The sequence below is a fragment of the Pteronotus mesoamericanus genome, unplaced genomic scaffold (genome assembly GCF_021234165.1).
Source record: "Pteronotus mesoamericanus isolate MK-2021 breed Mesoamerican mustached bat unplaced genomic scaffold, CSHL_Meso_final scaffold_165, whole genome shotgun sequence".
Lineage (NCBI taxonomy): Eukaryota > Metazoa > Chordata > Mammalia > Chiroptera > Mormoopidae > Pteronotus > Pteronotus mesoamericanus.
The window spans coordinates 8,451,242-8,477,704 of NW_026555307.1; the positions used below are offsets into that span (position 1 = coordinate 8,451,242).

The following is a 26,463-nucleotide window of genomic DNA, read 5'->3' on the forward strand; positions in this document are numbered from 1 at the left end:
GTGGCTGAAAATACAAATTTATGTGTCAGACCTTTAAATGGCTCTTTGCATCTCCAGCCTTCTGTCTCTGGCAGAGAGCAACCCTGCCACTTTTCACAGCTGGCTCTTACCTGTGTTCTTTTTGGACTGTGGTGCTTAGGCTGGAGATCCCCAGCTATGGTTCAGATCCCACTCTTCTTAGGGGCTCCATATGTCCGTTTAAATATCCCTCTGGTGTGCCACCCATGAGTGCCCAGCCTACCTTCTTGAGTCTCTACCACACTCCTTACCAGTTAGATTGTGCCAGAACCAATTCCTCTGTGTGTCCGAGGTTTTAAGGCTCCTCTCTCACTATTGTTCAGTTGTTTTCCAGGTGTAAATTTCTCCACAATTTAGTTGTAATTCCAGATTGGTTGTGGGAGGAGGTCAGTGTGACTTCCATTCGCTCCTCTGCCATCTTGAAGTCCTTCCTAGTTCTTTTATATCAATAAAAATAATGAAACTATACCCAGACTAACTGATCAGGATAGAAAGGTAGACAAGACACTGATATCTGGAATTAAGCAACATCTCTACAGATTCTACAAATATTAAAATAAAGTATATTACTAACACTAGTACTAATGTACTAATCTAGTACATTAAACAACTTAGATGAAATAAAAAAGACCTCTTGACACAAACTAACATTTGATAGTTATCAAACTATCAAATGTTACTAATGAACTAGTTAATCTGAATAGCCTTATATCTATAAAAATAAATTGAATTTGCAATTTAAAACATTCCTATCAAAAAACCCACCAGACCCAGATGGCTTCACTGGTAAATTGTTTAAACATTTCTCTTTAATTTTAACTTCTGTTAAACATTTAAAATTATGTTAAACATTTGAGGAAGAAATGATAATAAGTCTATACAGATTCTTCCAGAATTCTAAAAAAGAGGGAAATTCTTCACAACTCAGTGTTTATTTAGATAAAACATTACCCCCCAAAACCCCTACAGACCAATATCCTTCATTAACTTACTTACAATAAATTCTTAATAAAATTTTAGAAAATTGAATCTAACAATAATGAAAATGATAATACACAATGGCCAAGCAGTGTTTATATCAAGAATGTAAGATTTAAAGGCCAGTGTAATTCACCATATTAACAAGCTAAAAGACAATATTATCATCTCAATAGATGCAAAAAATATTTGACAAAATTTAACATCTCTTCCTGTTAAATACGCTAATCAGAAAAAAGAAAAAAAAATCTTCCTCAAACCAATGAGGCCCATCTACCAAAACCCTTCAGCTACCATTTTACTTACTACAACAAAATTGAATACTCTCCCCCTAAGATCAGGTATCTGGCAACAGTATCTACTTTCTCCTCCTCTATTCAATCTTGTATTAAAGATTTAGCCAGTGAAATCAGGAAAGAAAAGGAAGTAAACAGCATACAGATTTTATAGTGTGATAAAGAGTCTAACTCCATTTTTTGATATTGGACTGCTCATAGCTTTTTTTATGTTCAAAAAAGACATTTATTTAAACAACAAGATGCTTCACTTGAGGGGAAAAATTATCTAGGATTCATTGATTTTACTGTAACTTACCCCTACTTAAAGATAGATTGTCCTACATGTAGCAGCTACATATAAAAAAAGTTATAAAATTGTCATTGGTTTAATGATAATGAATGAAAAACTTTAAACTTATCTAATCAAATAAGGTATGCAAGAGTTTTTGTTGTTCTTTTTTGTTAAACCGTGAGAGCAAAACAACTGGAATATGAAGATAAGAACTGAATGAGCATATTAATGGAGAAAGTGGGTATTTTCACAGAACTATTATTTTTCTCTATCTTATTTCTATTTGATGTCAATCAGAACATACCATTAACCATTTAGGTTTCTTTTTTAATGCTATATGCTGTGTAACTGTATGTAAAATAAAGGAATAGTAAAGGGGAAAATGAAAGAATAGAAAAAACTATGCTGTAGTAATTAGGATGTGATGGAACCAGATGGCAGTTTTGTAGTTGTGAATGTTCACTTGATCTGGAGGAACAGCTTTCAAGTAAATAGCAAGTTCCCTTATTAGTAGACACCTCTCTTATGCTGCTGAAACACCCCGATTGTATCTTCATCCTCCATTTACAACAGTGCATGTGTGTCTGTTTCACTGATTGGCTGCTCATCACATCAGAATCTGATCTGCTTCTTTGACAAACCCTGCAGTTCACAATACACTTTCACTAGTTTACTAAGTGGTGTATACAGCTTAATTTTAAACTGCACCACAGAAACATCCTGCCCCTCTTCCTTCAAATTAATATGATCACCATTCTCAGTCTTGACTCTTTCTTTGGGTTTTTCATCTGTCAAGGCAAGCTCCAGAATCTCCTCAGCTGCCGCTTTGCAAAGGAGATGCCACATCCCCATCCCTAAGAAGCACACAAACAGCATCAGGTGCAGCAGCTGCTTCTGGTTTTTAAGCTTCACTCCTCTTTCTTCCTCTCATGCCCCACATCTGGGCAAGCTCAGGTGCTCCCTCTTTTGGCACTAGGAGGAAATTTAAACAACTGTTAAACCTCTGCCATAAACTCTCCATGACAATTTCTTGTCTTTTCCCTTGCAAACCATTTGCAGACTTTCTTGCGAAGCCTGCCCCATTTTCCCTACAAAGATTCATTGTGTGAATAAATAAACTTTTCTTACTTTCTTGGTGTGTGTGTGTGGCGAGGTTCATAAATATCAACATTCCAATGAAATTTTGGGTTGGGGGTCCATCCTGTACTTGCAGATTGGCAACCATAGGTAGGGATAGGTACCACTATTTTTTCTCACAAATGACATGATCAACTATGTAGAATATTTGACGGAACTTCAAAAAGTCTAGTAGAAATACCAGTGATGATTTAGCAAGGTAAATCAGGCTAAAGGATCAAAATTCAAAATGCAATTTTATTTTTATATACTCATAAGAAACAATTGAAAATTGAAATAAAAAATACCATTGACAATAGCATCAAACTCTGAAATACACCTGGCTAAATCTGGCAAAATATTTTATTACTTCTATATTAAAAACTATAAAATACTGCTGAAATTAAAAATCTAAATAAATGGAGATCCATAGTGTTCATGGGCCATGAAATTCACCATTTAAAAGATATGAGTTCTCCCCAAATTGATTTATATACTCAATTTAAATACCAGATAGGTGTTTGGTTTCTTTGGGGGGTTAAATATTGACATATCCCTTTTAAAATTTCCCCATGTGTTTATCCAAAAGGAATTAAAATTTTGTTCATGCAAAAAACTGTACACGAATGTATATAGTAGTTTTAATTATAATAGCTAAGTTGGAAACTTGCCCATGTGTCCTTTAATGAGTGAATGGCTAAACAAACTGTGGTATATTCACATGAAATAAAAAGGAATGAATTACTTATACATTTAACTACATGTATGAATCTTCAGGGAAGTATGCTGAGTGAAAAACCAATACTAAAATTAAATACTCTATGATTTGATTTATACAATATTCTTGAAAGGTAAAATTATAGATATGGAGAACAGATTACAAGTGCCAGGACTTATGGAGGGTGTTGTGGGGGAGAGAGTGAGAAGTGTGCATGCCTATAAAAGAACAACATAAAGAATCCTTGTGATAATGGAAATATTCTAAATCTTGACTGTATCATTAATACCCAGGCTGTGATACTGTATATATTTTTGTAAAATGTTACCATTGGGGGAAAATGGATAAAGTGTGCATGGGATCTCTGAATTATTTCTTACAACTGCATGAAAATCTAATATTACCTCAAAATAAAGAGTTAAATTTAAAAAAAAGCTAGGCCAAAAAGAAAACACATTCTAAAATGGTAGACCCAAAACCCAACTATATTAAATATAAACTCACAAAATATGTCAAATTAAAAAAAGTAAGGTTGTCATTATTTTTTAAAATTATGCATTTAACAAGAGACATTTTAAAAATAAAACAGTGTTCTGGCTTAGTGGGTTGAGCACCAGCCTGTGAACCGAAAAGTCACTAATCTGATTCCCAGTCAAGGCCCATGCCTGGGATGCAGGCCAGGTCCCATGGTGGGGGTGAGCAAAGGCAAACAACCGATGTTTCTCTCACACATTGATGCTTCTCTCTCTTTCTCCCTCCTTTCCCCTCTCTCTACAAATGAATAAATAAAACTTTTATAAAAATAAAATAGAAAGATTAAAATTAAAAGGTAGAAAGAGATAAAACAAGCACTAGCCAAAAGAAAGGATGGTGGAGCTATAGCATCAAAATAGACTTAAGAAAAAAAAGGTATTATAAATAAAGTGTAAATTGCATAATTTCCTGTTGGATCGATCCAACAGGAAGCTATTACAACTCTAAAAATTTAGATTTTTAGAGAGCTTCAAAATATATAAAGCAAAGCTTAACAGAAATGAAAGTAGAAAAGACAATTTTACAAGCACAAACAATGAAGTCAGGAAGTTGGAGGGACATAGAATCAACTTGGCTCTTTTGTCATCTATTAACTAAACAATTAGAAAAAACAATTATAACAGTAAACAAAAATAAGTTACTGTTGGTAAAGACATATGAGACATAACACATAAGCAAAACTTATTTGGAGGACTGTTTTCTCTACATAGCTTTTGACTGGGAGTCCCTTGTCCCTTTCCAGACGTAGGCACACACCGAAACAGTGCTGTATATCATCCATTGAGAGGAAGACTATCTGCTACTGCATCATAGAGATAATATAGTCCTTTGGGCTTTGTGTAGCTATGAGATAAGTTTATGAGCCAGAAGCCCCTGATGCCTTCAAGGACTAAAAGTTTCTGATATTTAGCATGCTGTAGTTTCCAATATTTTGTTCTTTTTGTCAACATATCATAACATAAAAGGGTGGGGTAGTGTTTTCATAGATATTTTCTCCAATTTAGTGTCTGCTTCAACATTATTCTAGTGAGTCTTCAACTTTCATTGTCAATTGTTTGTTAATTCTTCTGAAGTCAGAATGGAACCCATACAAAATGCTGAAAAAAGAATCAGATCGTTAGGGCAGGAGTGACCTAAGTTAACTGTAAAAAAGCAAGTGTGTTTCATTAACACAGACTCACAAGTCTCTATAATTTCCCCCATTTAATATTTTTGTGACTCTGGTTTATTGACTTACCCTTATATGTTTCAATATTGTAACAGGGGTCGGTCAGAAACACAGAAAATTGACAACACGCTATCACAAAATTTCAGGATCAGAATCAAATGGTCATAAGATACGACGCGACCAAGGTCACACAAATGGGTGTAAATTCGCACGACCACAAGTCAGTGGACCTCAGAATCGCTCGGCCCCATAGACTCCCTACCACAGAATCCACAGCCAAAATTTTCAACACGCAACCACACAAGGCAACTTCTCCCTTTTCCGGCAGCCGCCAGAAGCTCGAGGCTCAGGTTGGCCAGTTTCCACCGGCCGGTGGGCCTGACTTTCCCACTACCTTCTTCCCGCTGCAGTCCAGTCCTAGGTGGAGTCCACACCAGACAGAACTAAAGCCACTGGGCGGTGCTTTCTTACTGAACTACGCACCGTTACCCCAGAAACCTGAAGACCCAGCTGAAGTGGTTTTTGGCGGATATTGACTTGTGCCGTTAAGGCTTCTGGGAAATGTAGTCCGGGGCAGGAAAGCTGTGGCCCTTTTCAGATTCTTTTCAGCACAAAGTGGCATCCCCACGGACTCCGAGTGGCGGGATCAAGGGGAAGCTGCTTCCTTAAAACTTGAACTGAGTTTCCTGCGCAGATCTGGGCGCCGTTAAATGCCGCAGTTGGTTATTAACAGTATTTGCAAACAGGAAAAACAGTCCGGCCTGGGTGAGCCGCGAAGGGCTGTGGGAATTGTTGTTTTGCGTGTAACGGCCCAAGGCTCGTGCTGCCCTCAGCCGTATCCCTCACTGACCCTCGTGGCGCCCCTGCAACACAACGCACCCGCTGTGCCGCTTGAACGGCGGTGAGATGTGGAACTGGGGCCTGTGTCTGCGGGCCCGGTGGTGAGTCCTCAGGCAGCTGCGAGCTCTGAGGCCGGGACTTTGTGTGGGGTGGGAATAGGGGCCTGAGGACCGCTGCCTGTTGGAGAGGGACGCCGGGCAGGTCTTTGCCTGTGCGTGTAGTTCTCTGAGGCCGCGTGAGTGGCATGTTGAAGACAGCGTGTGGCACGACGTTACTGTATTTGCCAGATACTTGTCTGTGACAAAGTGTGGCCGTGGGGTCGTGTGCATAAGCGGTTTTGGAGGTTGTGCTTTTCGTTTTATGTTCAACGTGAACGTACCTGCAAGCCTGCCTGACTGTGCTGGGGTCCGTGAGTGAATGAGAAACTCCGTGGATGGAAGGTAGAGTTACGGTTGTGTGTGTAGATTTGGGAGACTGTACCAGTGTTTTATTTCTTTGGTATGGTAATAGGAAATATGTTTTTATATGAGACGTCAATAGCTCTAATACTTTGTTCTTTTGATACTTATTTATTTTTAATTGTATTTTTTGTGTATTAGTCACATCGTTTTGTGGCATACTAACTTCATGCTCCTTGTCCCTGACTCTTTGCCCTCAAGTGTAATATACAGAAAGGTGCCGATAAACACTAGTGTTTATAGTGCCCTACTCATTTTGGGGTCCTGGGGGTGGTACAGGCTCCTAGAAATGGCACTGATGGATCAAAATGTATGCTTTTATTACGGGCTCCCTAAATCTATCCAGTTATTCTCCTCTAAGGTTCCAATAACCTGCAGTATTATTGTCGTAGTTTAAGACTGCATGTAGTCATACACCCTTGATAACAATGGATATCATTAATATTAGTAATCTTTGTAAAAATTGAAGAAATGCTGGAGGCATGATACAGTAAATCCTGGTAAAGAATTCCCTAGAGTCTGGTTTGGGTTTTGAGTTCTCAGAATTGGATGCCATAGACATACAGTTGTGTGCTGGTCATTCAGATACTTAATGCATTTTCACTGAGCACATTCCATGTGAAAGGCATTTTGGAGGACCATGAGGATAGAGTAGAGAAAAAGACAGAAAGGGGCCGTTCTCTCATGGCTCAGAGTGTAGTGTGGTGCAGAGGACCTGCAGTGGTGGGAGGGCCGTGAAATACTTGCAGTATCCCTAAGTTTTAAGGAGCAAACTTCAGCTCTAAGGAATGACAAAATCATGTTGAATTGATCCAGACAGTATCCTCAGAAGCACATGAGAACTGCTATGTCACTAGGCTTTATTGACACATTAGATCCACTTGTCTTAGTAATAAATGGAAAAATCACTGAAATTTCAGATACCCATTTGAGTATGGAGGAAGCTTCCTGGAATGAAGAAGCTGGAGGGAGACTGAGAAATCAAGGCTCTCACAAACACTTTGTGCTCAAACTTGTTTCAGACTGAGCATTTTACAAGAACAGGTTTCTTATTATATTCCTTTTAGCCTTCTAGAGTACAATCAGCTGGCTGAGAATCATTAGAAAAGTATTAAGCCTTTTCAGACCTAAAGTAAAAAGAGTTTTATTGAAACCTCTTTTTCAATTCTACCCACATATCTGTAACTATCTTTCTACATAACAAATTAATGCATATTTCAGATGCTTTCTTATTTTATCGTCTCCAGAAATATGGGTATGTCAAACCAAATGTCAAATTCTAACATCTGTTACAAATAAACACATATACAAGATACTAGTTTGTTATCCTCAGAGATGTAACATAATTTCTTTACTTTGAAGTTATTTGATTACTACTGAAGGCAAGGACTAAAAATATTTTTATGAATTTTGTTTTCTAAAGTGATGTTCTACTTTCAAATTTCTTTTTTCAGAGTTCTTAATGTATTAAGGATTCATTCATTCATTTACTTCATCATTTATTGAATGCTCTATGTGGGCCAAGAACACTTCTAGATGTTTGGGATATAGCTTTGAACAAAAGAGACAAACTCCCTGCTATCGTGGTACTTACATTTCTGTGGGTCAGATAATAAGTGACGTAAATTAAATATAACATACATTAAATAGTGAAAAATATTATGATAAAATATAAAGCAGGAAGGTAAAAAGAATTAAGAATGGGGGTTGGAGTTTTAATGGGGTAGGAATCCTAATATGTAAAAATAAAAATATGAAGGAAATAAAGGAGCTAGTTATGCATGTAGTTGAGGGAAAGTTATTTCAGGCAGAGTTAACAACAGTTATAAAGCCCTGAGGTGGTAACATGCCAGTTACAATGAAGAGGCTGGTGTGACTGAAATAGAGCAAATGAGAGGGTGAGTGGTGAGAGATGAGAGAAAAATGGTAAGTAGAGGGAAAGAGGGAAGGTCAGGTTGGGACTTAGGGCCATATTGATTTGGCTTTTAATCTAAATGAGATGGGAAGCTGTTGGAGAGATTTGAATATGGGAGTGATATTATCTGCATATAATTTAAAATGATTTCTTTGGCTGCTCTGATGAGAGGACTATGGGAAGAAGAATGGAGAAAGGGCAGAAGTAGAGAGACCAATTCAGAAAGTGTTGCAATAATCTAGGGAAAAGATGTTGGTGACCTAGACCAGAGAAGTAAAAATGGTGAGAAGAAATCATGTACTAGATATAACTTAAAGGCAAAACTGACATAATTGCTGACAAAACTGATGTGGAGTGTAAATGTGACAAGATCACACAATATTTTTTTATCTGAACAACTTGAAGAATAGAGTGATCATTAAGAAAGGAAAAAAAGAAGGAAAAAATAGCTTGGGGCTTAGGGAGATAATGAGATTTTTAGTTGAGAACATATTATGTGAAATGTGAGATACTCATTAGACATTCAATTGGAGGTATTAAGTTTGCAGTGGGATATACAAGTCTGAATTTCAAAAGAACTAAGGTCTAGGCTGGAGACAAACATTTGGGGAATATTAACATATAGATGATATTTATTTATTATTATTATGGTTCAGTTATAGTTGTCCCATTTCCACCCTCTCCTTGCTCTCCCTTGTCCTGCCCCCCTCAGTCCACCCCCACCCTGTTGTCGATTACTGTGGGTCCTTTATACATGTTCTTTGACTCAGCCCTTCACTTCTTTCCCTCGTTATCCCTCTTCCTGCTCCCCTCTGGTCACTGTCAGTTCTTTATTTCCATGTTTCTGGTTCTGTTTTGTTCTTTTGTTTGTTTTGTTCATTAGATTCCATTTAGAGGTGAGATCATATGGTATTTGTCTTTCACCCTCTGGCTTGTTTCACTTAGCATAAAGCTCTCCACTTCCATCCATGCGGTTGCAAAGGGTAGGAGTTCCTTCTTTCTTCCTGCTGCATAGTGTTCCATTGTGTAAATGTACCACGGTTTTTTGATCCATTCATTTACTCATAGTCACTTAGGCTGTTTCCAGCACTTGGCTATTGTAAATAACGTTGTTATGAAGGTTAGGGTGCATAGGTTCTTTTGAATTGGTGTTTCAGGATTCTTAGGGTATAATCCAAGTAGTAGAATTGCCAGGTCAAAAGGCAGTTCCTTTTCAGTTTTCTGAGGAAATTCCAAACTGTTTTCCACAGTGGCTGGACCAGACTGCATTCCCGCCAACAGTGTACTAGGGTTCCCTTTTCGCCACGTCCTTGCCAGCACTTGTTTGAGATTTGTTAATGATGGCCATTCTGACTAGTGTGAAGTGGTATCTCACTGTGGTTTTAATATGAATCTTTCTCATGGCTAGTGATGTTGAGCATTCTTTCATTTGTGTATGTGCCCTCTGTATGTCCTCCTTCAGGTCCTTTTCCCATTTTTTAATTGTCCTGTTTATCTTCCTGGTGTTGAGTCCTATGAATTCTTTATATACTTTGGAGATAAAATCCTTGTCCAAGGTATCATTGGCAAATATGTTTTCTCATACAGCTGGTTCCCTTTTCATTTTGCTGATGTTTTCTTGAGCTGTTAGAAGCTTTTTAATTTGATGTAGTATTGTTTGTTTATTCTTTCATTTATAGCCCTTGCCCTAGGAGAGATATTGGTGAAAATATTGCTGCGTGGGATATCTGACATTTGACTGACTAGGTTTTCCTCTAGGACTTTTATAGTTTCATGACTTGTATTTAAGTCTTTTATCCATTTTGAGTTTATTTTTGTGTATGGTGTACGTTGGTGGTCTAGTTTCATCTTTTTGTCTGTACCTGTCCAGCTCTCCCAGCACCATTTACTGAAGTGGCTACTTTTACTCCATTTTATGCTCCTGCCCCCTTTGTCGAATGTTAATTGACCATAGAGACATGGGTTTATTTCTATGCTCTCTATTCTGTTCCGTTGATCCATGTGTCTGTTCTTATCCCATTTACTATAGCAACAAGAAAAATGAAGTACCTAGGAATAAACCTAACCAAGGAGGTAAAAGACCTGTACTCAGAAAAGTATACAACACTGAAGAAAGAAATTAAAGAAGACAGAAATAAATGGAAGCAAAAATTGTGGTCATTGATTGGAAGAATTAACATCATCAAAATGACCATACTACCCAAAGCAATTTAGAGATTGACCACAATACCTATTAAAATACCAATTACATATTTTACAGATACAGAACAAATATTTCAAAATTCATATGGAACCATAAATGACCCCGAATATCCTCTGAAGAATAACCTCTTCTTTGAGAAAGAAGAACAAAGTGGGAGGGATCAGAATACCTGATATCAAATGATATTACAAGGCCACTGTAATCAAAGCAGTCTTGTACTGGCATAAGAGGATATTTGATATTTAAATATGGCAAAGGACTGGATGAGATCACTTAGAGGGTTGAGTTAAAGGATTTATCTCGGTGTCACTCTGTTATTACAAAGTCTGGGAAATCAAGAGGAATCAGCAAAAGAGACTGAAAGGGACAAGCTTAGAGTGCTTGAAAGAAAACTAGGTAAGTATAATATTCTGGAAACCAAGGGAAGAATGTGTTTTAATGAGAACTGTGTCAGAAGCTGCTGATAGGCCAAGTAAAATGAGGACTGAGAAAGGAACATTGAATTTAGCAACATGAAAGTCCTTGGTGACTCTGAAGAACAGTTTCAGTGGGATATGGGGCCAGAGAAAGAACTGGAGAAGAAGAAGTGGAGATACCAAGTATATACAACTTTAAGTTTTTCTCTAAATGGAAGGAGTGAAATGGCATGGTTGATGGAGTTAGGAGATATTTAATAACACTGTTTAATATTGCTTGAAATCATTCAATAGACGATGCTGGAGAGAAAGAGGAAAAATACTTTAGATGTGTCTTTCAGTAGCAAGAACAAATGTTAGGGGTTTGAGGAGAGAGGGAAAGAATAAAATAATCACTTAGGGGAGTGGGACAGAGAATAGAGTAGATAAATATGATTTCCAGACATCATAGAAGACCCACTTGATGTTAGTATTCATGACTTTAAAGTGAGCTTATTCCTTGTGTAATTTTTCTTTTCTCCTGTGGTGTCCACCTTCACAGTTATAGACAGAGACAGGGAAGGGGAAGAGTTGGATGTGGTCAGATTGTTGGATTCTTGAAGTAAATAGAAATAATGTAAGAGAGAGGCTAAGGGATCTCAGCTGACAATAATTAATTATATTAATTGACTGGATTTAGGCCAGGTACGTAGAAAAGTGAGGTTAGGAAGAAGGTAAGGGACAGTGAAAATTTGGTAGAATGAAGTAATGGAAATTCCTGATGGGGTTAAAAGACTGTTGGGTTGAAATACAAGAGGGAGTGAGGTGAAGACATTAGAAGGATATTTTCCCCTCAGTTGGCAAGTGTTTTTAAAATAGAACAATCCCTATTTTTATCACCATACTAGTTTTAGAAAACATGGGTGACTATTAGCTTAGCGGTTACCAAATGGTAATATTTGAATTCTATCATTCCTTCTTCATTTATTATTTGGAATATTTTTCTGGAGAAAAAATTTTCCTCATCAACTTTGCTTAATTGGAGGTACAGTTTGTACAGGAAAGGCAGAATAAATCGATTCTTTTCTTCAGGTTTTCAGGCTCTTGAATTGGTTCCCTAGCATCTCTCAGTGCATTGTTGTTATTATTATTACTATTATATACACATAGGTCTTAATACATTTGATATGTTTCAAATCATTGCAATTTATTTCTTTCTGAAGCTCAAATATATCCATTTTTGGCTATCTTTTCCAGATGGCTTCTGAGTATTTTAACACATCCCTAGAAGTCTTTGATAGTATATCACATTTCTGATATGACAGGTTATTTCAGCATCATTTTGAACATTTCTGTCCTTACTCATGGAGGCATGGAGTCAGGCATTTCTGTATTGTGACCTGATTTCTTTTGTTGGGAAGTGGTATTTTGAGACCACAGTTACAATGCTTATTGCCACTCAAATGGTCATTGATTCTAGACCTTTGGTTGGGGGTGGAGGGGTGGACAGAGCTAGGGAATATTTTTTTTTATTTTTTAACAGTTTGATTGAAATATAATGTACATAACATACATTTTACCCATTTAAAATGTACAATTCAATGGTTTTTTAAAGTTTTTAAATTTCCTATTATGTATTTATTGTTCAAGTACATTTGTCTCCATTTTCCAGCCAGCACCTTCCCCTGCCCTCTTCCCCCCGCCCCCGCAATTCTTTCTCACTTTGGCTTTGTCCATGGGTGCTTTATACATGTTCTTTGATTTGACCAGTCCCTTTCTTTTCTCCGCCACCCCACCCCTCCTTCTGCCTTGATTCTGTTGGTTTCTTTTTTCTTTTAATGTTGCTAGTTATATTTTCCTTGTTTGTTTTGTTCTTTAGGTTCCTCTTATAGGTGAGATCATATGGTATCTGTCTTTTGCCCGCTGGCTTATTTCACTTAGCATAATCCTCTCCAGTTCCATTCATGCTGTCGCAAAGGGCAGTAGCTCTTTCTTTCTGCTGAGTAGTATTCCATAGTGTAAATGTACCATAGTTTTTTGATTCACTCATTTACTGATGGACACTTAGGTTGCTTCCAGCACTCGGCTATTGTAAATTGTGCTGCTATGAACATTGAGGTTCATATGTTCTTTAGAATTGGTGTACTGGGATTCTTCTGGTATAATCTGAGCAGTGGAATCGTTGGGTCAAAAGGCAGTTCCATTTTTAGCTTTTTGAGGAAATTCCAAACTGTTTCCCACTGTGGCTGCAGCAGTCTGCATTCCCACCAACAGGGTACTAGGGTACCCTTTTCTCCACAACCTTGCCAGCAACTGTTGTTTGTTGATCTGTTTATGATGGCCATTCTGATTGGTGTGAAGTGGTACTTCATTGTGGTTTTAATTTGCATTTCTCTGATGGCTAGTGATAATGAACATCCTTTCATATGTTTCTGGGCCCTCTGTATGTCTTTCTTAGATAAGTGTCTGTTCGGGTCCTTGACCCATTTTTTAATTGGATTATATGTCTTCGTGGGGAGGAGTTGTGTGAGTCCTTTATATATTTTAGAGATCAAATCCTTGTATGAGGAATCATTGGCAAATATATTTTCCCATACAGTTGGCTCCCTTTTCCTTTTGCTGATGTTTTCTTTAGCCTTGCAGAAGCTTCTTATTTTGATGAGGTCCCGCTTGTTTATTCTTTCCTTTATTGTCCCTTGTTTTAGGAGACATATCCATGAAAAAATTCCTGTGTGGGATACCTGAGAGTTTCCTGCCTATGTTCTCCTCTAGGACTTTTATGGAGTTGCGACTTATATTTAAGTCTTTTATCCATCTTCAGTTTATTTTTGTGTATGGTGTCAGTTGGTGGTTGAATTTCAATTTCTTTGCATGTAGCTGTCCAGCTCTCCCAACACCATTTGTTGAAGAGGCTATTTTAACTCCACTTTATGTTTTTTCTCCCTCTGTCAGATATTAATTAACCTTAGAGACATGGGTTTATTTCTGGGCTCTCTTTTCTTTTTTTTTTTTTTTTTTTTTTTTTTTGACTATCTACTTTTTTATTCATGCATTGTTCATTTCATATGTGCCAGCCAAGCTCCAAGCCCTGAGATAGTTTCTGACTGAACAAGACACAGTCCCTGTCTCTACCCAGGAATTTAGGCACAAAAACAGAAAGTCATAAAGCAGAGGAAACACTTGGCTGTCTTTTCCATTTTAAGTGTATGTTTTCTAATACCAAATTACAATAAAGCAGACAAACACTGAGCCTGGAATGTAGTACGCATTCGAGAAATAGTGAATGAATTTCAATCTGACAAGGGCAGCCTGAAGGAGGCTTGGTAGTTGGTGGTGAGGGGTGACTTTGCCCACACTGTCTTTAGGGAATGTCTTGGGGACCTCATGTTTGTCTGTAAGTCACACCCACACTAACATTAGCTTATAAGTAGTCTTCCCCACTCCTGTCTCCTCAAGACCTCAGCAGTTCAGGTATCTACAGCCACCATCCCAGGTCACCCATAAAAGGAACAGTTCAGGTCTTGCCCACAATCCTGAATGTGCCAGTCTGTAACCATTTTGCTCTTCCTTGTCCTTTATATTTCAGTTCCCCCTTATCGCTGGGTAGTACCAAACCCTTTATATACTATGTTTTCTCTTATACATGTTACCCATGACACAGATTAATTTATAAATTAAGCACAGTAATTGATTAATAACAATGACCAATAATAAAATAGAAAAAGTATAACAACTTACTATAGTACAAGCTATGTGAATGTGGCATTATTAAGTAAAATAAAGGCTACTTGAACACAACATTGTAATACTGAGACAGTCCATCTAACAACCAAGAAAGCTTCTAGGTGAATAAGGGGCAGGTGCCATATAGATGGACAACGGGATGATTCATGTCCTGGGTAGAATGGAGCAGGGTGGCAAGAGATTTTATCACAGTATTGAGAAGAGTGTTCAATTCAAAACTTATGAATTATTTATTTCTGGAATTATCCATTGAGTATTTTGGACCATGGCTGACTGAACTGTGGGTAAGGAGAAACTGTGGTGGGTGTTCTCTGGGTAGATTTCACCTAGGTATATGAGGTCTGTCCAGAAAGTACCCAATCATGTAATTTCAAAAATATGTATTCTTTTAATTATATTTTATTAATTATGCTATTATAGCTGTCCTGATTTTTCCCCTTTGGCTCTCTTTTCTGTTCCACTGATATATGTGTCTGTTCTTCTGCCACTACCAGATTGTTTTGATTGCAGTGGTCTTGTAATGTAGCATATGTCAGGTGTTGTGATCCCTCCTGCTTTGTTTTTCTTTCTCTCAAATTCTGTGACTATGCGGGGTCATTTATGATTCCATATGCATTTTTGAAAGGTCTGCTCTATGTCTGTGAAATACATCATCGGTATTTTAATAGGAATTGCACTGAATCTATAAATTGCTTTGGGTAGTATGGACATTTTAATGATGTTAATTCTTCCAGTCATGGGCACGGTATATGCTTCCATTTATTTGCATCTTCCTTAATTTCTTTCTTCAGTGCTGTATAGCTTTTTGCATTCAGGTCTTTTTACCTCTCTGGTTAAATTTTTTCCTAGATACTTTACTTTTCTTTTCGCTATAGCAAATAGGATTTTTCCCCTGATTTCTGCTTCTGATATTTCATTGTTGGTGTACAAAAATGCCTTTGATTTCTGAATATTGACTTTATACCCTGCTGTTTTGCCAGATTCACTTTTTAGGTCGAGTAGCTTTTTGGTGGAGCCTACAAGGTTTTCTATGTACACTATCATGTCATCTGCAAACAATGATACTTTTACTTACTGATTTCCAGTTTGCATGCCTTTTTTTCTTTTCTTTGTCTGACAGCTGTGGCTAGGTCTTCCAGTACTAGTCAAATAGAAATGGTGAAAGAGGACATCCATGTCTTGTTCCCAATCTTAGTGGGAAAGCTTTTAGTTTTCGCACATTGAGTATGATGTTGGCTGTAGGTTTTTCATACATGGCCTGTATTATGTTGAGGTATGCCCCCTTTATTTCCATTTTGCTGAGTTTTTTTATCATAAATGTGTGCTGTACCTTATCGAATGCTTTTTCCACATTTATTGATATAATCATGTGGTTTGTGTCTCTTCTTTTGTTTATGTGATGGATTACGTTTATTGATTTGTGAACATTGAACCATCCTTGCATCCCTGGGATGAATCCCACTTGAGCATGATGGGTGATCTTTTAACATATTGCTGGATGCGGTTTGCCAATGTTTTATTGAGGATTTTAGTGTCTATATTCATCAGCGATACTGGCCTGTAGTTTTCTTTCTTTGTTGTGTCTTGATCTGGTTTTGGAATTAGGATGATGGTGGGCTCATAAAAAGAGTTTGGGAGTCTTCCCTCTTCTTAGATTTTTAGGAATAGTCTGAGAAGGACAGGGGTTAGCTCTTCGTTAAATGCTTTTTAAAATTCTCCACTGAAACCGTCCAGTCCAGGGCTTTTGTGTGCCGGGAGTTTTTTGACTACTGCTTCAGTTTCCCCAGCTGTTACCAGTCTGTTTAGGGTTTTTACTTCTCCTTCATTCAGTGTTGGAAGATTATACTTCTCTAAAAATTTGTCCATTTCATCAAGGTTTTCAAATTTCTGGCATACTATTGCTCATAGTCATTTTTTACAATCCTTTTTATTTCTGTGGTATCAGTTATTTTTCCTCTTTCATTTCTGATATTATTTATTTGGGTCCTCTCCCTTTTTTTCTTGATGAGGCTGCTTAAAGCTTGTTGAATTTATTTATCTTTTCAAAGAACAAGGTTTTGGATTGGTTGGTCCTTTGAAAGTTTTTTCGTCTCTATGTCATTCAGTTCTGCTCTGATCTTGCTTATTTCCTTCCTTCTACTTGCTCTGGGATGTGTTTGTTGTTGTTTCTCCAGTTCTGGAAGCTATAGGGTTAGGTCTTTTATTTGAAATATTCCTATCTTTTTTAGGTAGGCCTGTATTGCTATGAACTTCCCTCTCAGGACTGCCTTTGCCGTGTCCCATTGGTATTGGACTGTTGTGTGTTCATTTTTATTTGTCTCCAAAAACGTTTTGATTTCTTTTCTTATGTTATTATTAACCAATTCATTGATTTTAGTGTGCTATTCAGTCTCAATGACTTTGAATGTTTTTGAGCTTTTTCCTTGCGGTTGGTTTCTAGTTTCAAGCTCTTGTGATCCGAGAAAATGCTTGTTATTATTTCAATTTTCCTGAATTTGTTGAGCCTTGTTTTGTGTCATATCATGTGTTCTGTCTTTGAAAGTATTCCGTGTTCATTTGAAAATAATGTGTATTTTGCTTCTTTGTGATGAAAGGTTCTATGTATGTTAGTAAAGTCCATTTGATCTAATGTCTTGTTCAGTTCCACAATATCCTTGTTGATGTTTTGTTTGGAAGATCTATCATTTTTGACAGTGGGGTGTTAAAATCTCATACTATCACCATGTTGCTGTCTATTTCTTTCTTGAAGTCATGCTAGATTTTCCTTTTATAATTGTGTGCTCCTATTTTGGGTGCATATAGGTTTACTATGTTTATGTCTTCTTGATGGATTCTTCCTTTGAGTATTAAAAAGTGTTCTTCTGGGTCTCTTTTTATGTCCTCTTTTTGAAATCTATTTTGTCTCATGTAAGTATTGCTCTACCTGCTGCTTTATTCCTGTCCATTTGCTTGGAGTATTTTTTTCCATCCCTGTACTTTCAGTCTGTGTAGGTCCTTTGTTCTGCGGTGTGTCTCTCATAGGCAGCATATGTGTTGGTCTTTTCTAATCCATTCAGCTATCCTATGTCTTTTGATTAGGGCACTTAGTCCATTTACATTTTAAGTTATTGATAAATACTTATTCATTTTTTTCCTTTGTGCCTGTGTTCCTGTCTTTCTCATCTTTTCCTTCATGTTCTTAAACCAGTCCCTTTAACATATCTTGTAGTGCTGTTTTGGTGGAGATATATTCTTTTGGCCTTTTTTTTTTTTTTTTTTTGGAAAACTCCTTATTTTACCTTCCATTGTAATTGAGAGACTAGGGGGGCAGAGCAGTCTTGGTTGCAGGCCTTTGCTTTTCATTATTTGGAATCTTTCTTGCCATTCCCTTATGGCTTGTAGTGTTTATGTTGAGAAGTTAGTTGCTTGTCGCATAAGGGCTCCCTTGTTTGTTACTTTTTAAAATTCTACCTGTTTCTGCCTCCTGCCTTTAGGATTCTCTCTTTGTCTTTGATATTTAGCATTTAATTATGGTGTTTCTTGGAGTGCGCCTCATTGGATTCCTCTTGAGTGGGACCCTTTGTGCTTCCTGAACTGGTATGACTTTTTCTCTCCTCCAATTAGGGAAGTTTTCCTTCATTACTTTTTCAAACAGGTTCTCTATACCTTGCTCCTCTTCTTCTCCTTCTGGTATCCCTATTATATGGATATTATTACATTTCAGGTTGTCTTTCAATTCCTTACCCACCTCTTAATTCTTTTTGAGTCTTTTTTTCATTTTGTGTTTTCTGGAAGCCTTTTTCTACCTTGTCTTCCAGCTCGCTGATTCAGTCCTCTGCTTCATCTAGCCTGCTCTTGATTCCTTCTACTGTTTTCTTCAATTCAGAAATTGTATTCTTCATTTCCTCTTGTCTCTTATTGATAGCTTCTATGACCTTTTTCATGCTGATATAGTTTGCAGTAAGTTCCTTGTAGTTTCCCTGTAGTTTTTGGTAATTCTCTTGAGCTTACTGAGCTCATTGAGCTTCCTTAGAAACATTGTTCTGAATTCAATATCTAATAGTTTACTAGCCTGCATTTCAATTAGTTCTCTTTGTGTGGATCCTTCCTTTCCCTTCGACTGGGGGGTCTTTCTTTGTCTTCCCATATTTTTGTGAGACTCCTCTTTTTTAGCTTCTGCTTCTTAAAGTGATCTGCCTTGATTTCCTAACTTTGTGGTGTGAACTTTTATGGTGGTAGACAGTTCCTTTTTTTTTCCTTTCTGGGTCTGCCTCTGATGATGTTGATGTTGACCCCGTCTGAACTTAGACAGTCTTTTTGAGACTTCCAGGAATCTACTGTCTATGTCTGTCTCCTGGGGTAGTCACTCTGCCTTCAGCAGTCAGGCTTAGGCAACACATGGTGGTGTAGAGCCTCCTCGGGGCAGGGGCTATTGTGTATTTTCAGGCTGCTACCACTCAGGGGAGTTGTCTGCCTGAGCCAGATCGACACTGAGGATTGGGAGAGGAGTCAGCACTGGGATCCCCCTGGCTACTCCCTCAATATGCTCTCCAATATCTCTGCCTTCTGTCTCTCCTCAAGCGTCTCTAGACGAGTCTGCATCCCCTTTAGCCAGGGATCTACTATATGTGACTGCCGCTCGGTATTCAGCACACAGGCCTGTGCTCAACACCTGGCCGGGGCAGAGCTTCCTGAACGTGGGGCTATTGTATCCTTTAGTTTTGCTGCCATTCTGGGGAGTGGTCTGCCTGAGCAAGATGGAAACTGTGGAATGAGGGAGGAATCAGCACCAGGATTCCCCTGGCTACTCCCTCAGTTCTCTCCCCAAGCCTTCATCTCCATCTCTTCTCAAGTACCTCTAGACCACTCTGTGTCGCTTTTAGCCAGGGATCTACTATATGTGCCGGCTACTCTGTACTCAGCACCCAGGCCTGCGCACAACCCTGGCCTTGGCAGAACCTCCCGAGGGCAGGGCTATTGTGTCCTTTCATGCTGCTGCCACTCAGGGGAGTGGCCTGCCTGAGCAAGATGGAAATGGTTGAATGGGAGGTAAATTAGCACATGGACCCTGCTGCCACTTTCTCAGTTCTCTCCCCAAAGCTTTCCTCTCCAATCTCTCCTCAGGTGGCTCCAGCCCACTCTGCCCCCGCCTTTGCCCAGAGACCAGGATAAGTGGCTACCACTAGAAATTTTCGCATTGGTCATTTAAACGGCTCTTTGTGTCTCCAGCTGCCTGTCTCTGGCAGAGAGCACCGCTACGCTTTTCTCAGCTGTCTGTTGTCTGTGTGCTTTTTGGTCTCTGGTGCTGTAGACTGGAGATCCCCGTTTATGGTTCTGATGTCATTCTTCTCAGGGGGATCCAACTGGCCGTTTCAGTATTCCTCTAGCACTGCCGCCCGTGGGTGCCCAGCCCACCTTCTTGAGCCTCCACTGCACTTCTTACCAATTAGTTGTGCAAAAGTCAATTCCTCTAAGGTTTTATGGCTCCTTTCTTGCTATTGTTCTGTTGTTTTCCAGGTGATTCTCCACAATTTAGTTACAATTCCAGTTTGGTCCTGGGTGGAGGTCAGTGTGACTTCCACTCACTTTTCTGCCACCTTGGTTCCTCCTTTTTTTTCTTTCCTTTATTTACTTGAAGTATTTCTTGCCATTCCCTTCTGGCTTGTAATATTTCTGTTGAGAAATCAGCTCCTAGACTAATTGGAGCTCCCTTGTATGTTACCTTCTGTTTCTCCCTTGCTGCCTTTAATGTTCCCTCTTTGTCTTTAAAATTTAGCATTTTAATTATGATTAAATAATAATCATAATTATTATGATTATTATTTATCATGGAGTAGGTGTCTTTTGGGTTCATCTTGATTGGCACCCTCTGTGCTTCTTGAACTTGCATAGCTTTTGCTCTCTCCAGGTTAGGGAAGTTTTCTGTCATTATTTTTTTCAAACACCTTTTCTATCCTATGTTCCTTTTCTTCTCCTTCTGGTGTTCCCATGATTTGAATGTTGTTGTATTTCATGTTGTCCTGAGGTTCTCTTAAGCTATCCTCATACGTCTTGAGTCTGTTTTCATGTTTCTGGTCACCTAGGTAGTTTGTTCAGCCTATCTGTAATTTCTTCAAGTGTATTTTTTTTTTACTTCAGATATTGTATTCATCTTCCTGGTTCTTGCTTATAATTTCTGTTTCCTTTTTCATGCTATTGTAGTTCCCACTCAGTTCCTTGTAGTTGTCATTGAGTTCTTGGAGCATCCTTACAACCACTTTTTTGAATTCTATACCTGATATTTTGCATGTTTCAATTTCATTTAGTCTTTTTCTGGGGATTCTTCTGTTCTTTTCAATTAAGGGTTCATTCTTTGTCTCCCCATTTTACATGACTCTTTTTATTGTTTCTGTGTATCAGGATGCTTTGCTCTGACATCTGTCTGAGTGGCGTAGACTTCCATGGTAGGGGTTTTATGGGACTCAGTGGTGTAGTCTCTTTGATCTCCTTGCCTGGATGTTCTAGGGTTGCCCTTTCTTCCATTTGTGTTGGCTCTCTTGTACTTAGTGCTTACTTGTGGTGGTTTCTTTGTTTGTGTGTTCTCCTCTGCAGTGGGTTTACTGGTAGTCACAACTCCCACCTTATCTTGTGTACTGTAGTAAAATTGTTGGTTAACAAAGCAGTATTACCAGACAACAAAAACTATGTTAGCAAAAAGAATCCCCTACCACATCAGCAATCTCAACTGCAATTGAGCAAATATTAATAAAGTTGAAGTGAGATTATAGAAAGTATAAGATATGATAAAGGGAACATGAGATGGCTAAAATAGGGTAAAATGTCTTTGAGTGGTAAGAAGGAGGAGAATAGGGATAGAATGGAGGCAAAGAAAGGGAGAGAAGAACATTTAAAACCTAAGTAAAGCACAAAAGATGATGGGAACATGGGGTAAGTAAAGGGAAGAGTATACCATGAGGTTTGGAGCAAAGTTGAAAATGTATGGGTCAATGAGAACAAAATTGCAGAAAAACCACAGCAGGGTTGATAGCAATGACAGCTGACTAACGTCTAACAAAGGTGGAACAGGAATAAATATATTGTACGAAAACAAAAAGTGAATATGAGATGTCTACCATAAAGAAAAATGATTTTTAGAGGATGGGGAAGCCAACTAATAAAAGTAAGGAGTAAAGCTCAGGTTGAGAGATAGGAGAACAGGAAATAAATGAAATAAAATTCCTCACCCAACTGATCAGGGACATAGAGAAGGTTAAATGGAGTAAGACAAAGGCAAGTAGTCTATGAATTTAAAGTGCAAACAAATAGTTATCAAATAGGAGTTCATTGGGAGAAGTACAGCAATAACTGTGGTATTTCGCCCAACTAGCCACTGTTTATAAAAACAGGAAAAGAAATAGATTTTTATAAGAAGAATAAAGATGTATGCTATCTTAAGAAGGAAGAGCACTTATATGAGGTTAGATGGAGAATAAATAATGAGAGTAAGGGATAGGAACATGGTGTAGTGTGAGAGGTAATAAAGTTTACCACAACAGTAATAAAGCTTAGGAAGATGGCGAAATGGTTTAAGACCAGGAAAGGGTGCTGTGTGGGATTTGGGATAACAATAATTTGATTAAAAATGTATAATCTGAATAAAAAGTAAAAGACCAAGAGTAGTGAGTTATCTGGAAAATGAGTGAAGTAATAGAATAAAAATTAAAATGCAATATGATAGGGAGAAAAACAAAACAAACAAAACCAAAATTCCTAAATAAATGAAAAGAATAAAGTGAAATAAAAAAAATGCAAGTTCTGATGAAGGGCATGCTGAAATTTGCCTCAGCTGTTGGTGTGCACCTTCTGACTTCTTTCTGGATCTGTCTCTGGGTTTGTCTCAGCTCCAGATCTTACGGTCTTACTCTTGGACAAAAAAGAAAATGAAACAAAACAAAACGAAATAGAACAAAACCAAATTCTCCGCTCTTGGTTGTTAGGCCCACCTGACCAGTTTTGCAGGTCTCCTGGCTCCTGCGAGCAGTGGGAGGTTGGGCTCAGTTTTTCCTTTCTGGTAGTTCGGCAGGAAGTAGGCTAAATCTGTGCTGTGATAGTCACAGGTGCCCACTTTCCAGTCCACTGTGCAGTCCGCACTCTCCACTCTGCACAGTTGTGCTGGACTGGTGCTGATAAACCACCTCAATTTGCAGCCCTTTGATCAATCCCGGAAGTGCATTGAGTAGGAGCCAGTCGCACTCACAATCCTCCCTTCTTAATGGCCAGACATCTGCGTGTGCATGGTCCTTGCTCAGTGCATCCCAGATTCCCCTTTTTAATAAATTTTCTTTGGGTGTTGCTGCCGCCCCAAACCACTGCCTGGCTTTTCTCACACTCCAGTTCCCTGGCAAGCCCAGAGTCTATCTCAGACATGGCCAGTTGTGGCCCACCTTTTCTCCCAGCTCCAGGTGCTGCCAGGATCCCCTCAACTCTCTGGCACTGTCCAAGCTGGCAACTTCTGCCCCAGCTTGGGTGCTCTACCAGCTGTGTGTGTGCCTGCATGCCTGTTTTTCCCCCTGGCAACTTTACATGTTAAAAGTCTCTCCTGGTGTGTGTCAGTGATTTGCCCACCCTGGGAGGGGAGGAAGCTGCTAGGCTGCTACCACTGACCTGGATCTTCTCCAGTGTTTTCCTGTGGCAGCCACGGTTTCTGGCACCATGTTCAGGGACTTCCCCTGTCTGCCTATGAAACCTCCTTACTGCCTGTTTGAAAGTGTCCTCTGTATACTTTGGCTTCCAAACTTCATATCAGCTAAGATTCTATTGGTTGTTCATTTTGTCCTTTGGAAGATCAGCTAAGTGTCCCAGTTGTGTGCATGAGCAAGTGGGCTCAGCTCCCACCTACTTTGCCACCATTTTGTCTCTCAAAAGTTTCATATATATGTTAAGTGGAATCCCAGAGGAGAGAATGAGGAAGAAAAAATATTTGAATAATGGCTGAGACTTTTCCAAAATAAGTGACCTGAAACCACAGATCCAAAAAACTCAGAAACCATGAAGCACTAAAAATACAAACAATAGCCATATTTAGGTATATCATATTTAAACTGCTAAAAAACAAAGATAAGGATAAAAATATTGAAGGCAACAAGAGAAATAGAAACATTACCCACTGAAGAACAAGGATAAGAATCACATACAGCTGAATTTTCAGAGTGCTTTGAAAGAAAAAGAGCTGTCAATCCATGATTCTATACCAATCAAAACTATACTTCAAAAATGAAGAATAAAGACTTTTTCAGGTAAACAAAAACCTCCACTAGTAGACTTCTCTACAGGAAATGCTAAAAGAAGTTCTTTAGGTGGAAGGAATATGATCTTGTTCAAACTTGAATGTGCACAAAGAATTGAAGAACATTGAAAGTGGAGTAAATAAGGGTAAAATAAAATTCATTTTATTTTTAATTGTTCTAAAAGATAAATGATTGAAGTAAATATTACATGTTTATAGCATAGGTAAAAGTAAAATATATCACAACTATAGCACAAAGGATGGGTAGGAGGCATTTGGAATATATTGTAAGTTTCTATACAAGAAGATATATTATTTGAAGGGAGACTCAGATTAATAAGGAATGGATATTGTAAAAACCTAGAGAAACCACTAGCTTTTTTTCAGAGATAAAATGAAAAAGAAAATTGCTCAATTAACCAATCCAAGGCAGAAAAGTGGGGAGGGGTGAAGAAATAGAACAAATGGAGCAAACAGAAAACAACTAAAAAGATGGTAGAAATTAATACAACTATATCAATAATCATTTTAATATCATTGGTCTAAACACACCAGTTAAAAGATGAAAATGGAGTTTATCACATTGCATAAAAGATTCCCTAAAGGCTGTTACAAGAAGCCCATTTCAAATATAAAGAATGATACATTAACCCTGGTCAGTGTGGCTCGGTTGGAGCATTGTGAGCACATACCTGGTTTGGAGGTTTTATCCCTGATCTGTGCACATATAATCCGTAGTCCAGGCATGTACTGGAGGCATCCAATCGATGCTTCTCTCTTTCATTGCGTTTTCTCTCTCTTCCTTTCTCTTTCCCTTCCTCTCTCTCTAATAGGCAATGAAAAAAAGTCCTTAGTTGAGGATTAAAAATAGATTATAAGAAATAAAATAAAATTACATTTATTGGGCTCCCATCAAATTCAACAATCCAAGTTAAGAAAAAGACATTTATACATAGTATGTTATCCCCCAGGGTGGCAGCTGTGGACTTCTATTTAAAAAAAAAAAAAAGAATGATACATTAAAAATAAATGATAGAGAAAAATATACCATAGAAATATTAATCAAAACAAATATGAAGCTGCAGTTTTAATATTAGGCAAGTAGACTTTAGAACAAGGAATATTATTAGGGATGAAGAGAGACATTACATAATGATAAAGGGGCTGGTTCTCTAAGAAGACATGAGTGTTCCTAAATGTGTTTGCAGCTAAAAACAGAGCTTCAAAATATATGAGGCAAAAACTGATGAAATTGAAATGATAAATAGATAAATACACAATTATAGCTGGGGACTTCAAAGCTCCTGTCTTTTATCAAAAAAGGGGGCAGAAAATCAGAAAGGTTATAGAAGACCTGAATAACACTTATCAACTAGCATGTAAGACTTAAATGGTGTGTCCAACCCACAGCCTGCAGGCCACGTGCAGCCCAGTGTGGCTATGTGTGTGGCCCAAAACAAAATAATAAATTTACCTAAAACATGAGCTTTTTTTTTGTGATTATGTGTCACAGTGTCACATAAAATAAACATACATATGCTCTTGCTATTTGTACGTATGTGTGGCTTCAGTTTTATGGTCGTGTTTGGCTTCCAGTATGTTATCTTCTAAGCACAGATAGTAGAACTGACATCATCAGATGTTACATGTACTCATGATGACTTAGTGAGGCAGTGGTTATCAATAATATTTCAACCTACCATTGCAATGTTAGGCATTTAATGTTATTTAGAAGTCAGGTAAGCATTCTTATTTGATTATTAAAAGTACTTCCACACCTTAGCGGTGCCTCACACATCACCTGTCACACTTTACAATCGAACCACTGCCTTGCCCTGGCAGCCGAGAGAGTTATGGAAGGGCCCAAACCTTGCTTTCTATTGTCCTGTCAATATTCACAATAATTGCTATCCCTTATCTATTGTTATTTTTTAAATCCCAGCACGGCTTCTACAATGTCTCAAAAGAAAAAAGAACCCCTCCCCCAAAAAAATTATGGATGAAGGAAGATTAGATTGTTCAGTGAAAAGTGAACAGGTGACTACTTTTTTGTTGAGGCAAACAGTAAGACACTCTGCTTAATTTACAGGGAATTTATGCAAGTTTTCAAAGACTTTGATTTGAAAAGGCATTCTATGCAAAAACATGTTGCAAAATTCAATGTATATGAAGGACTATGTCATAAGGACAAAATAGCAGAACTGAAAAAGGTCTCAACAAAAATTTTTTCAAAAATTAGAACTTGGGTGGATTCCACTGTAAAAGCTAGTTATGTGGTAGCACATTTAATAGCAAGAAAACCAATACCATTTACTGATGGTGATGAGTTTATTAAGCAATGGCAGATACAATTTGCCCTGAAAAAAAGGGAGATATTTCTAAAGTCAGTTTGACTCACTAACTATAGCCAGGTGAATTGAAGAAACTGGCAAATCTGTTGAAAGAAGTTTAAGGAGTAAAGCTGCTAATTTTAAATTTTATGCTTTGGTGATGGATGAAAGCACTGATGCTACAGATATGGCTCAACTTGGCAATTTTATTAGAGGTATTGATGACTAATAT

General features: G+C 38.0%; 1 pseudogene; it reads right to left on the reverse strand.

The window, feature by feature from the left end:
- Positions 1-1,955: 1,955 nt before the first annotated feature.
- Positions 1,956-5,197, reverse strand: LOC129083112 (small ubiquitin-related modifier 2-like; annotated as a pseudogene).
- Positions 5,198-26,463: the final 21,266 nt, after the last annotated feature.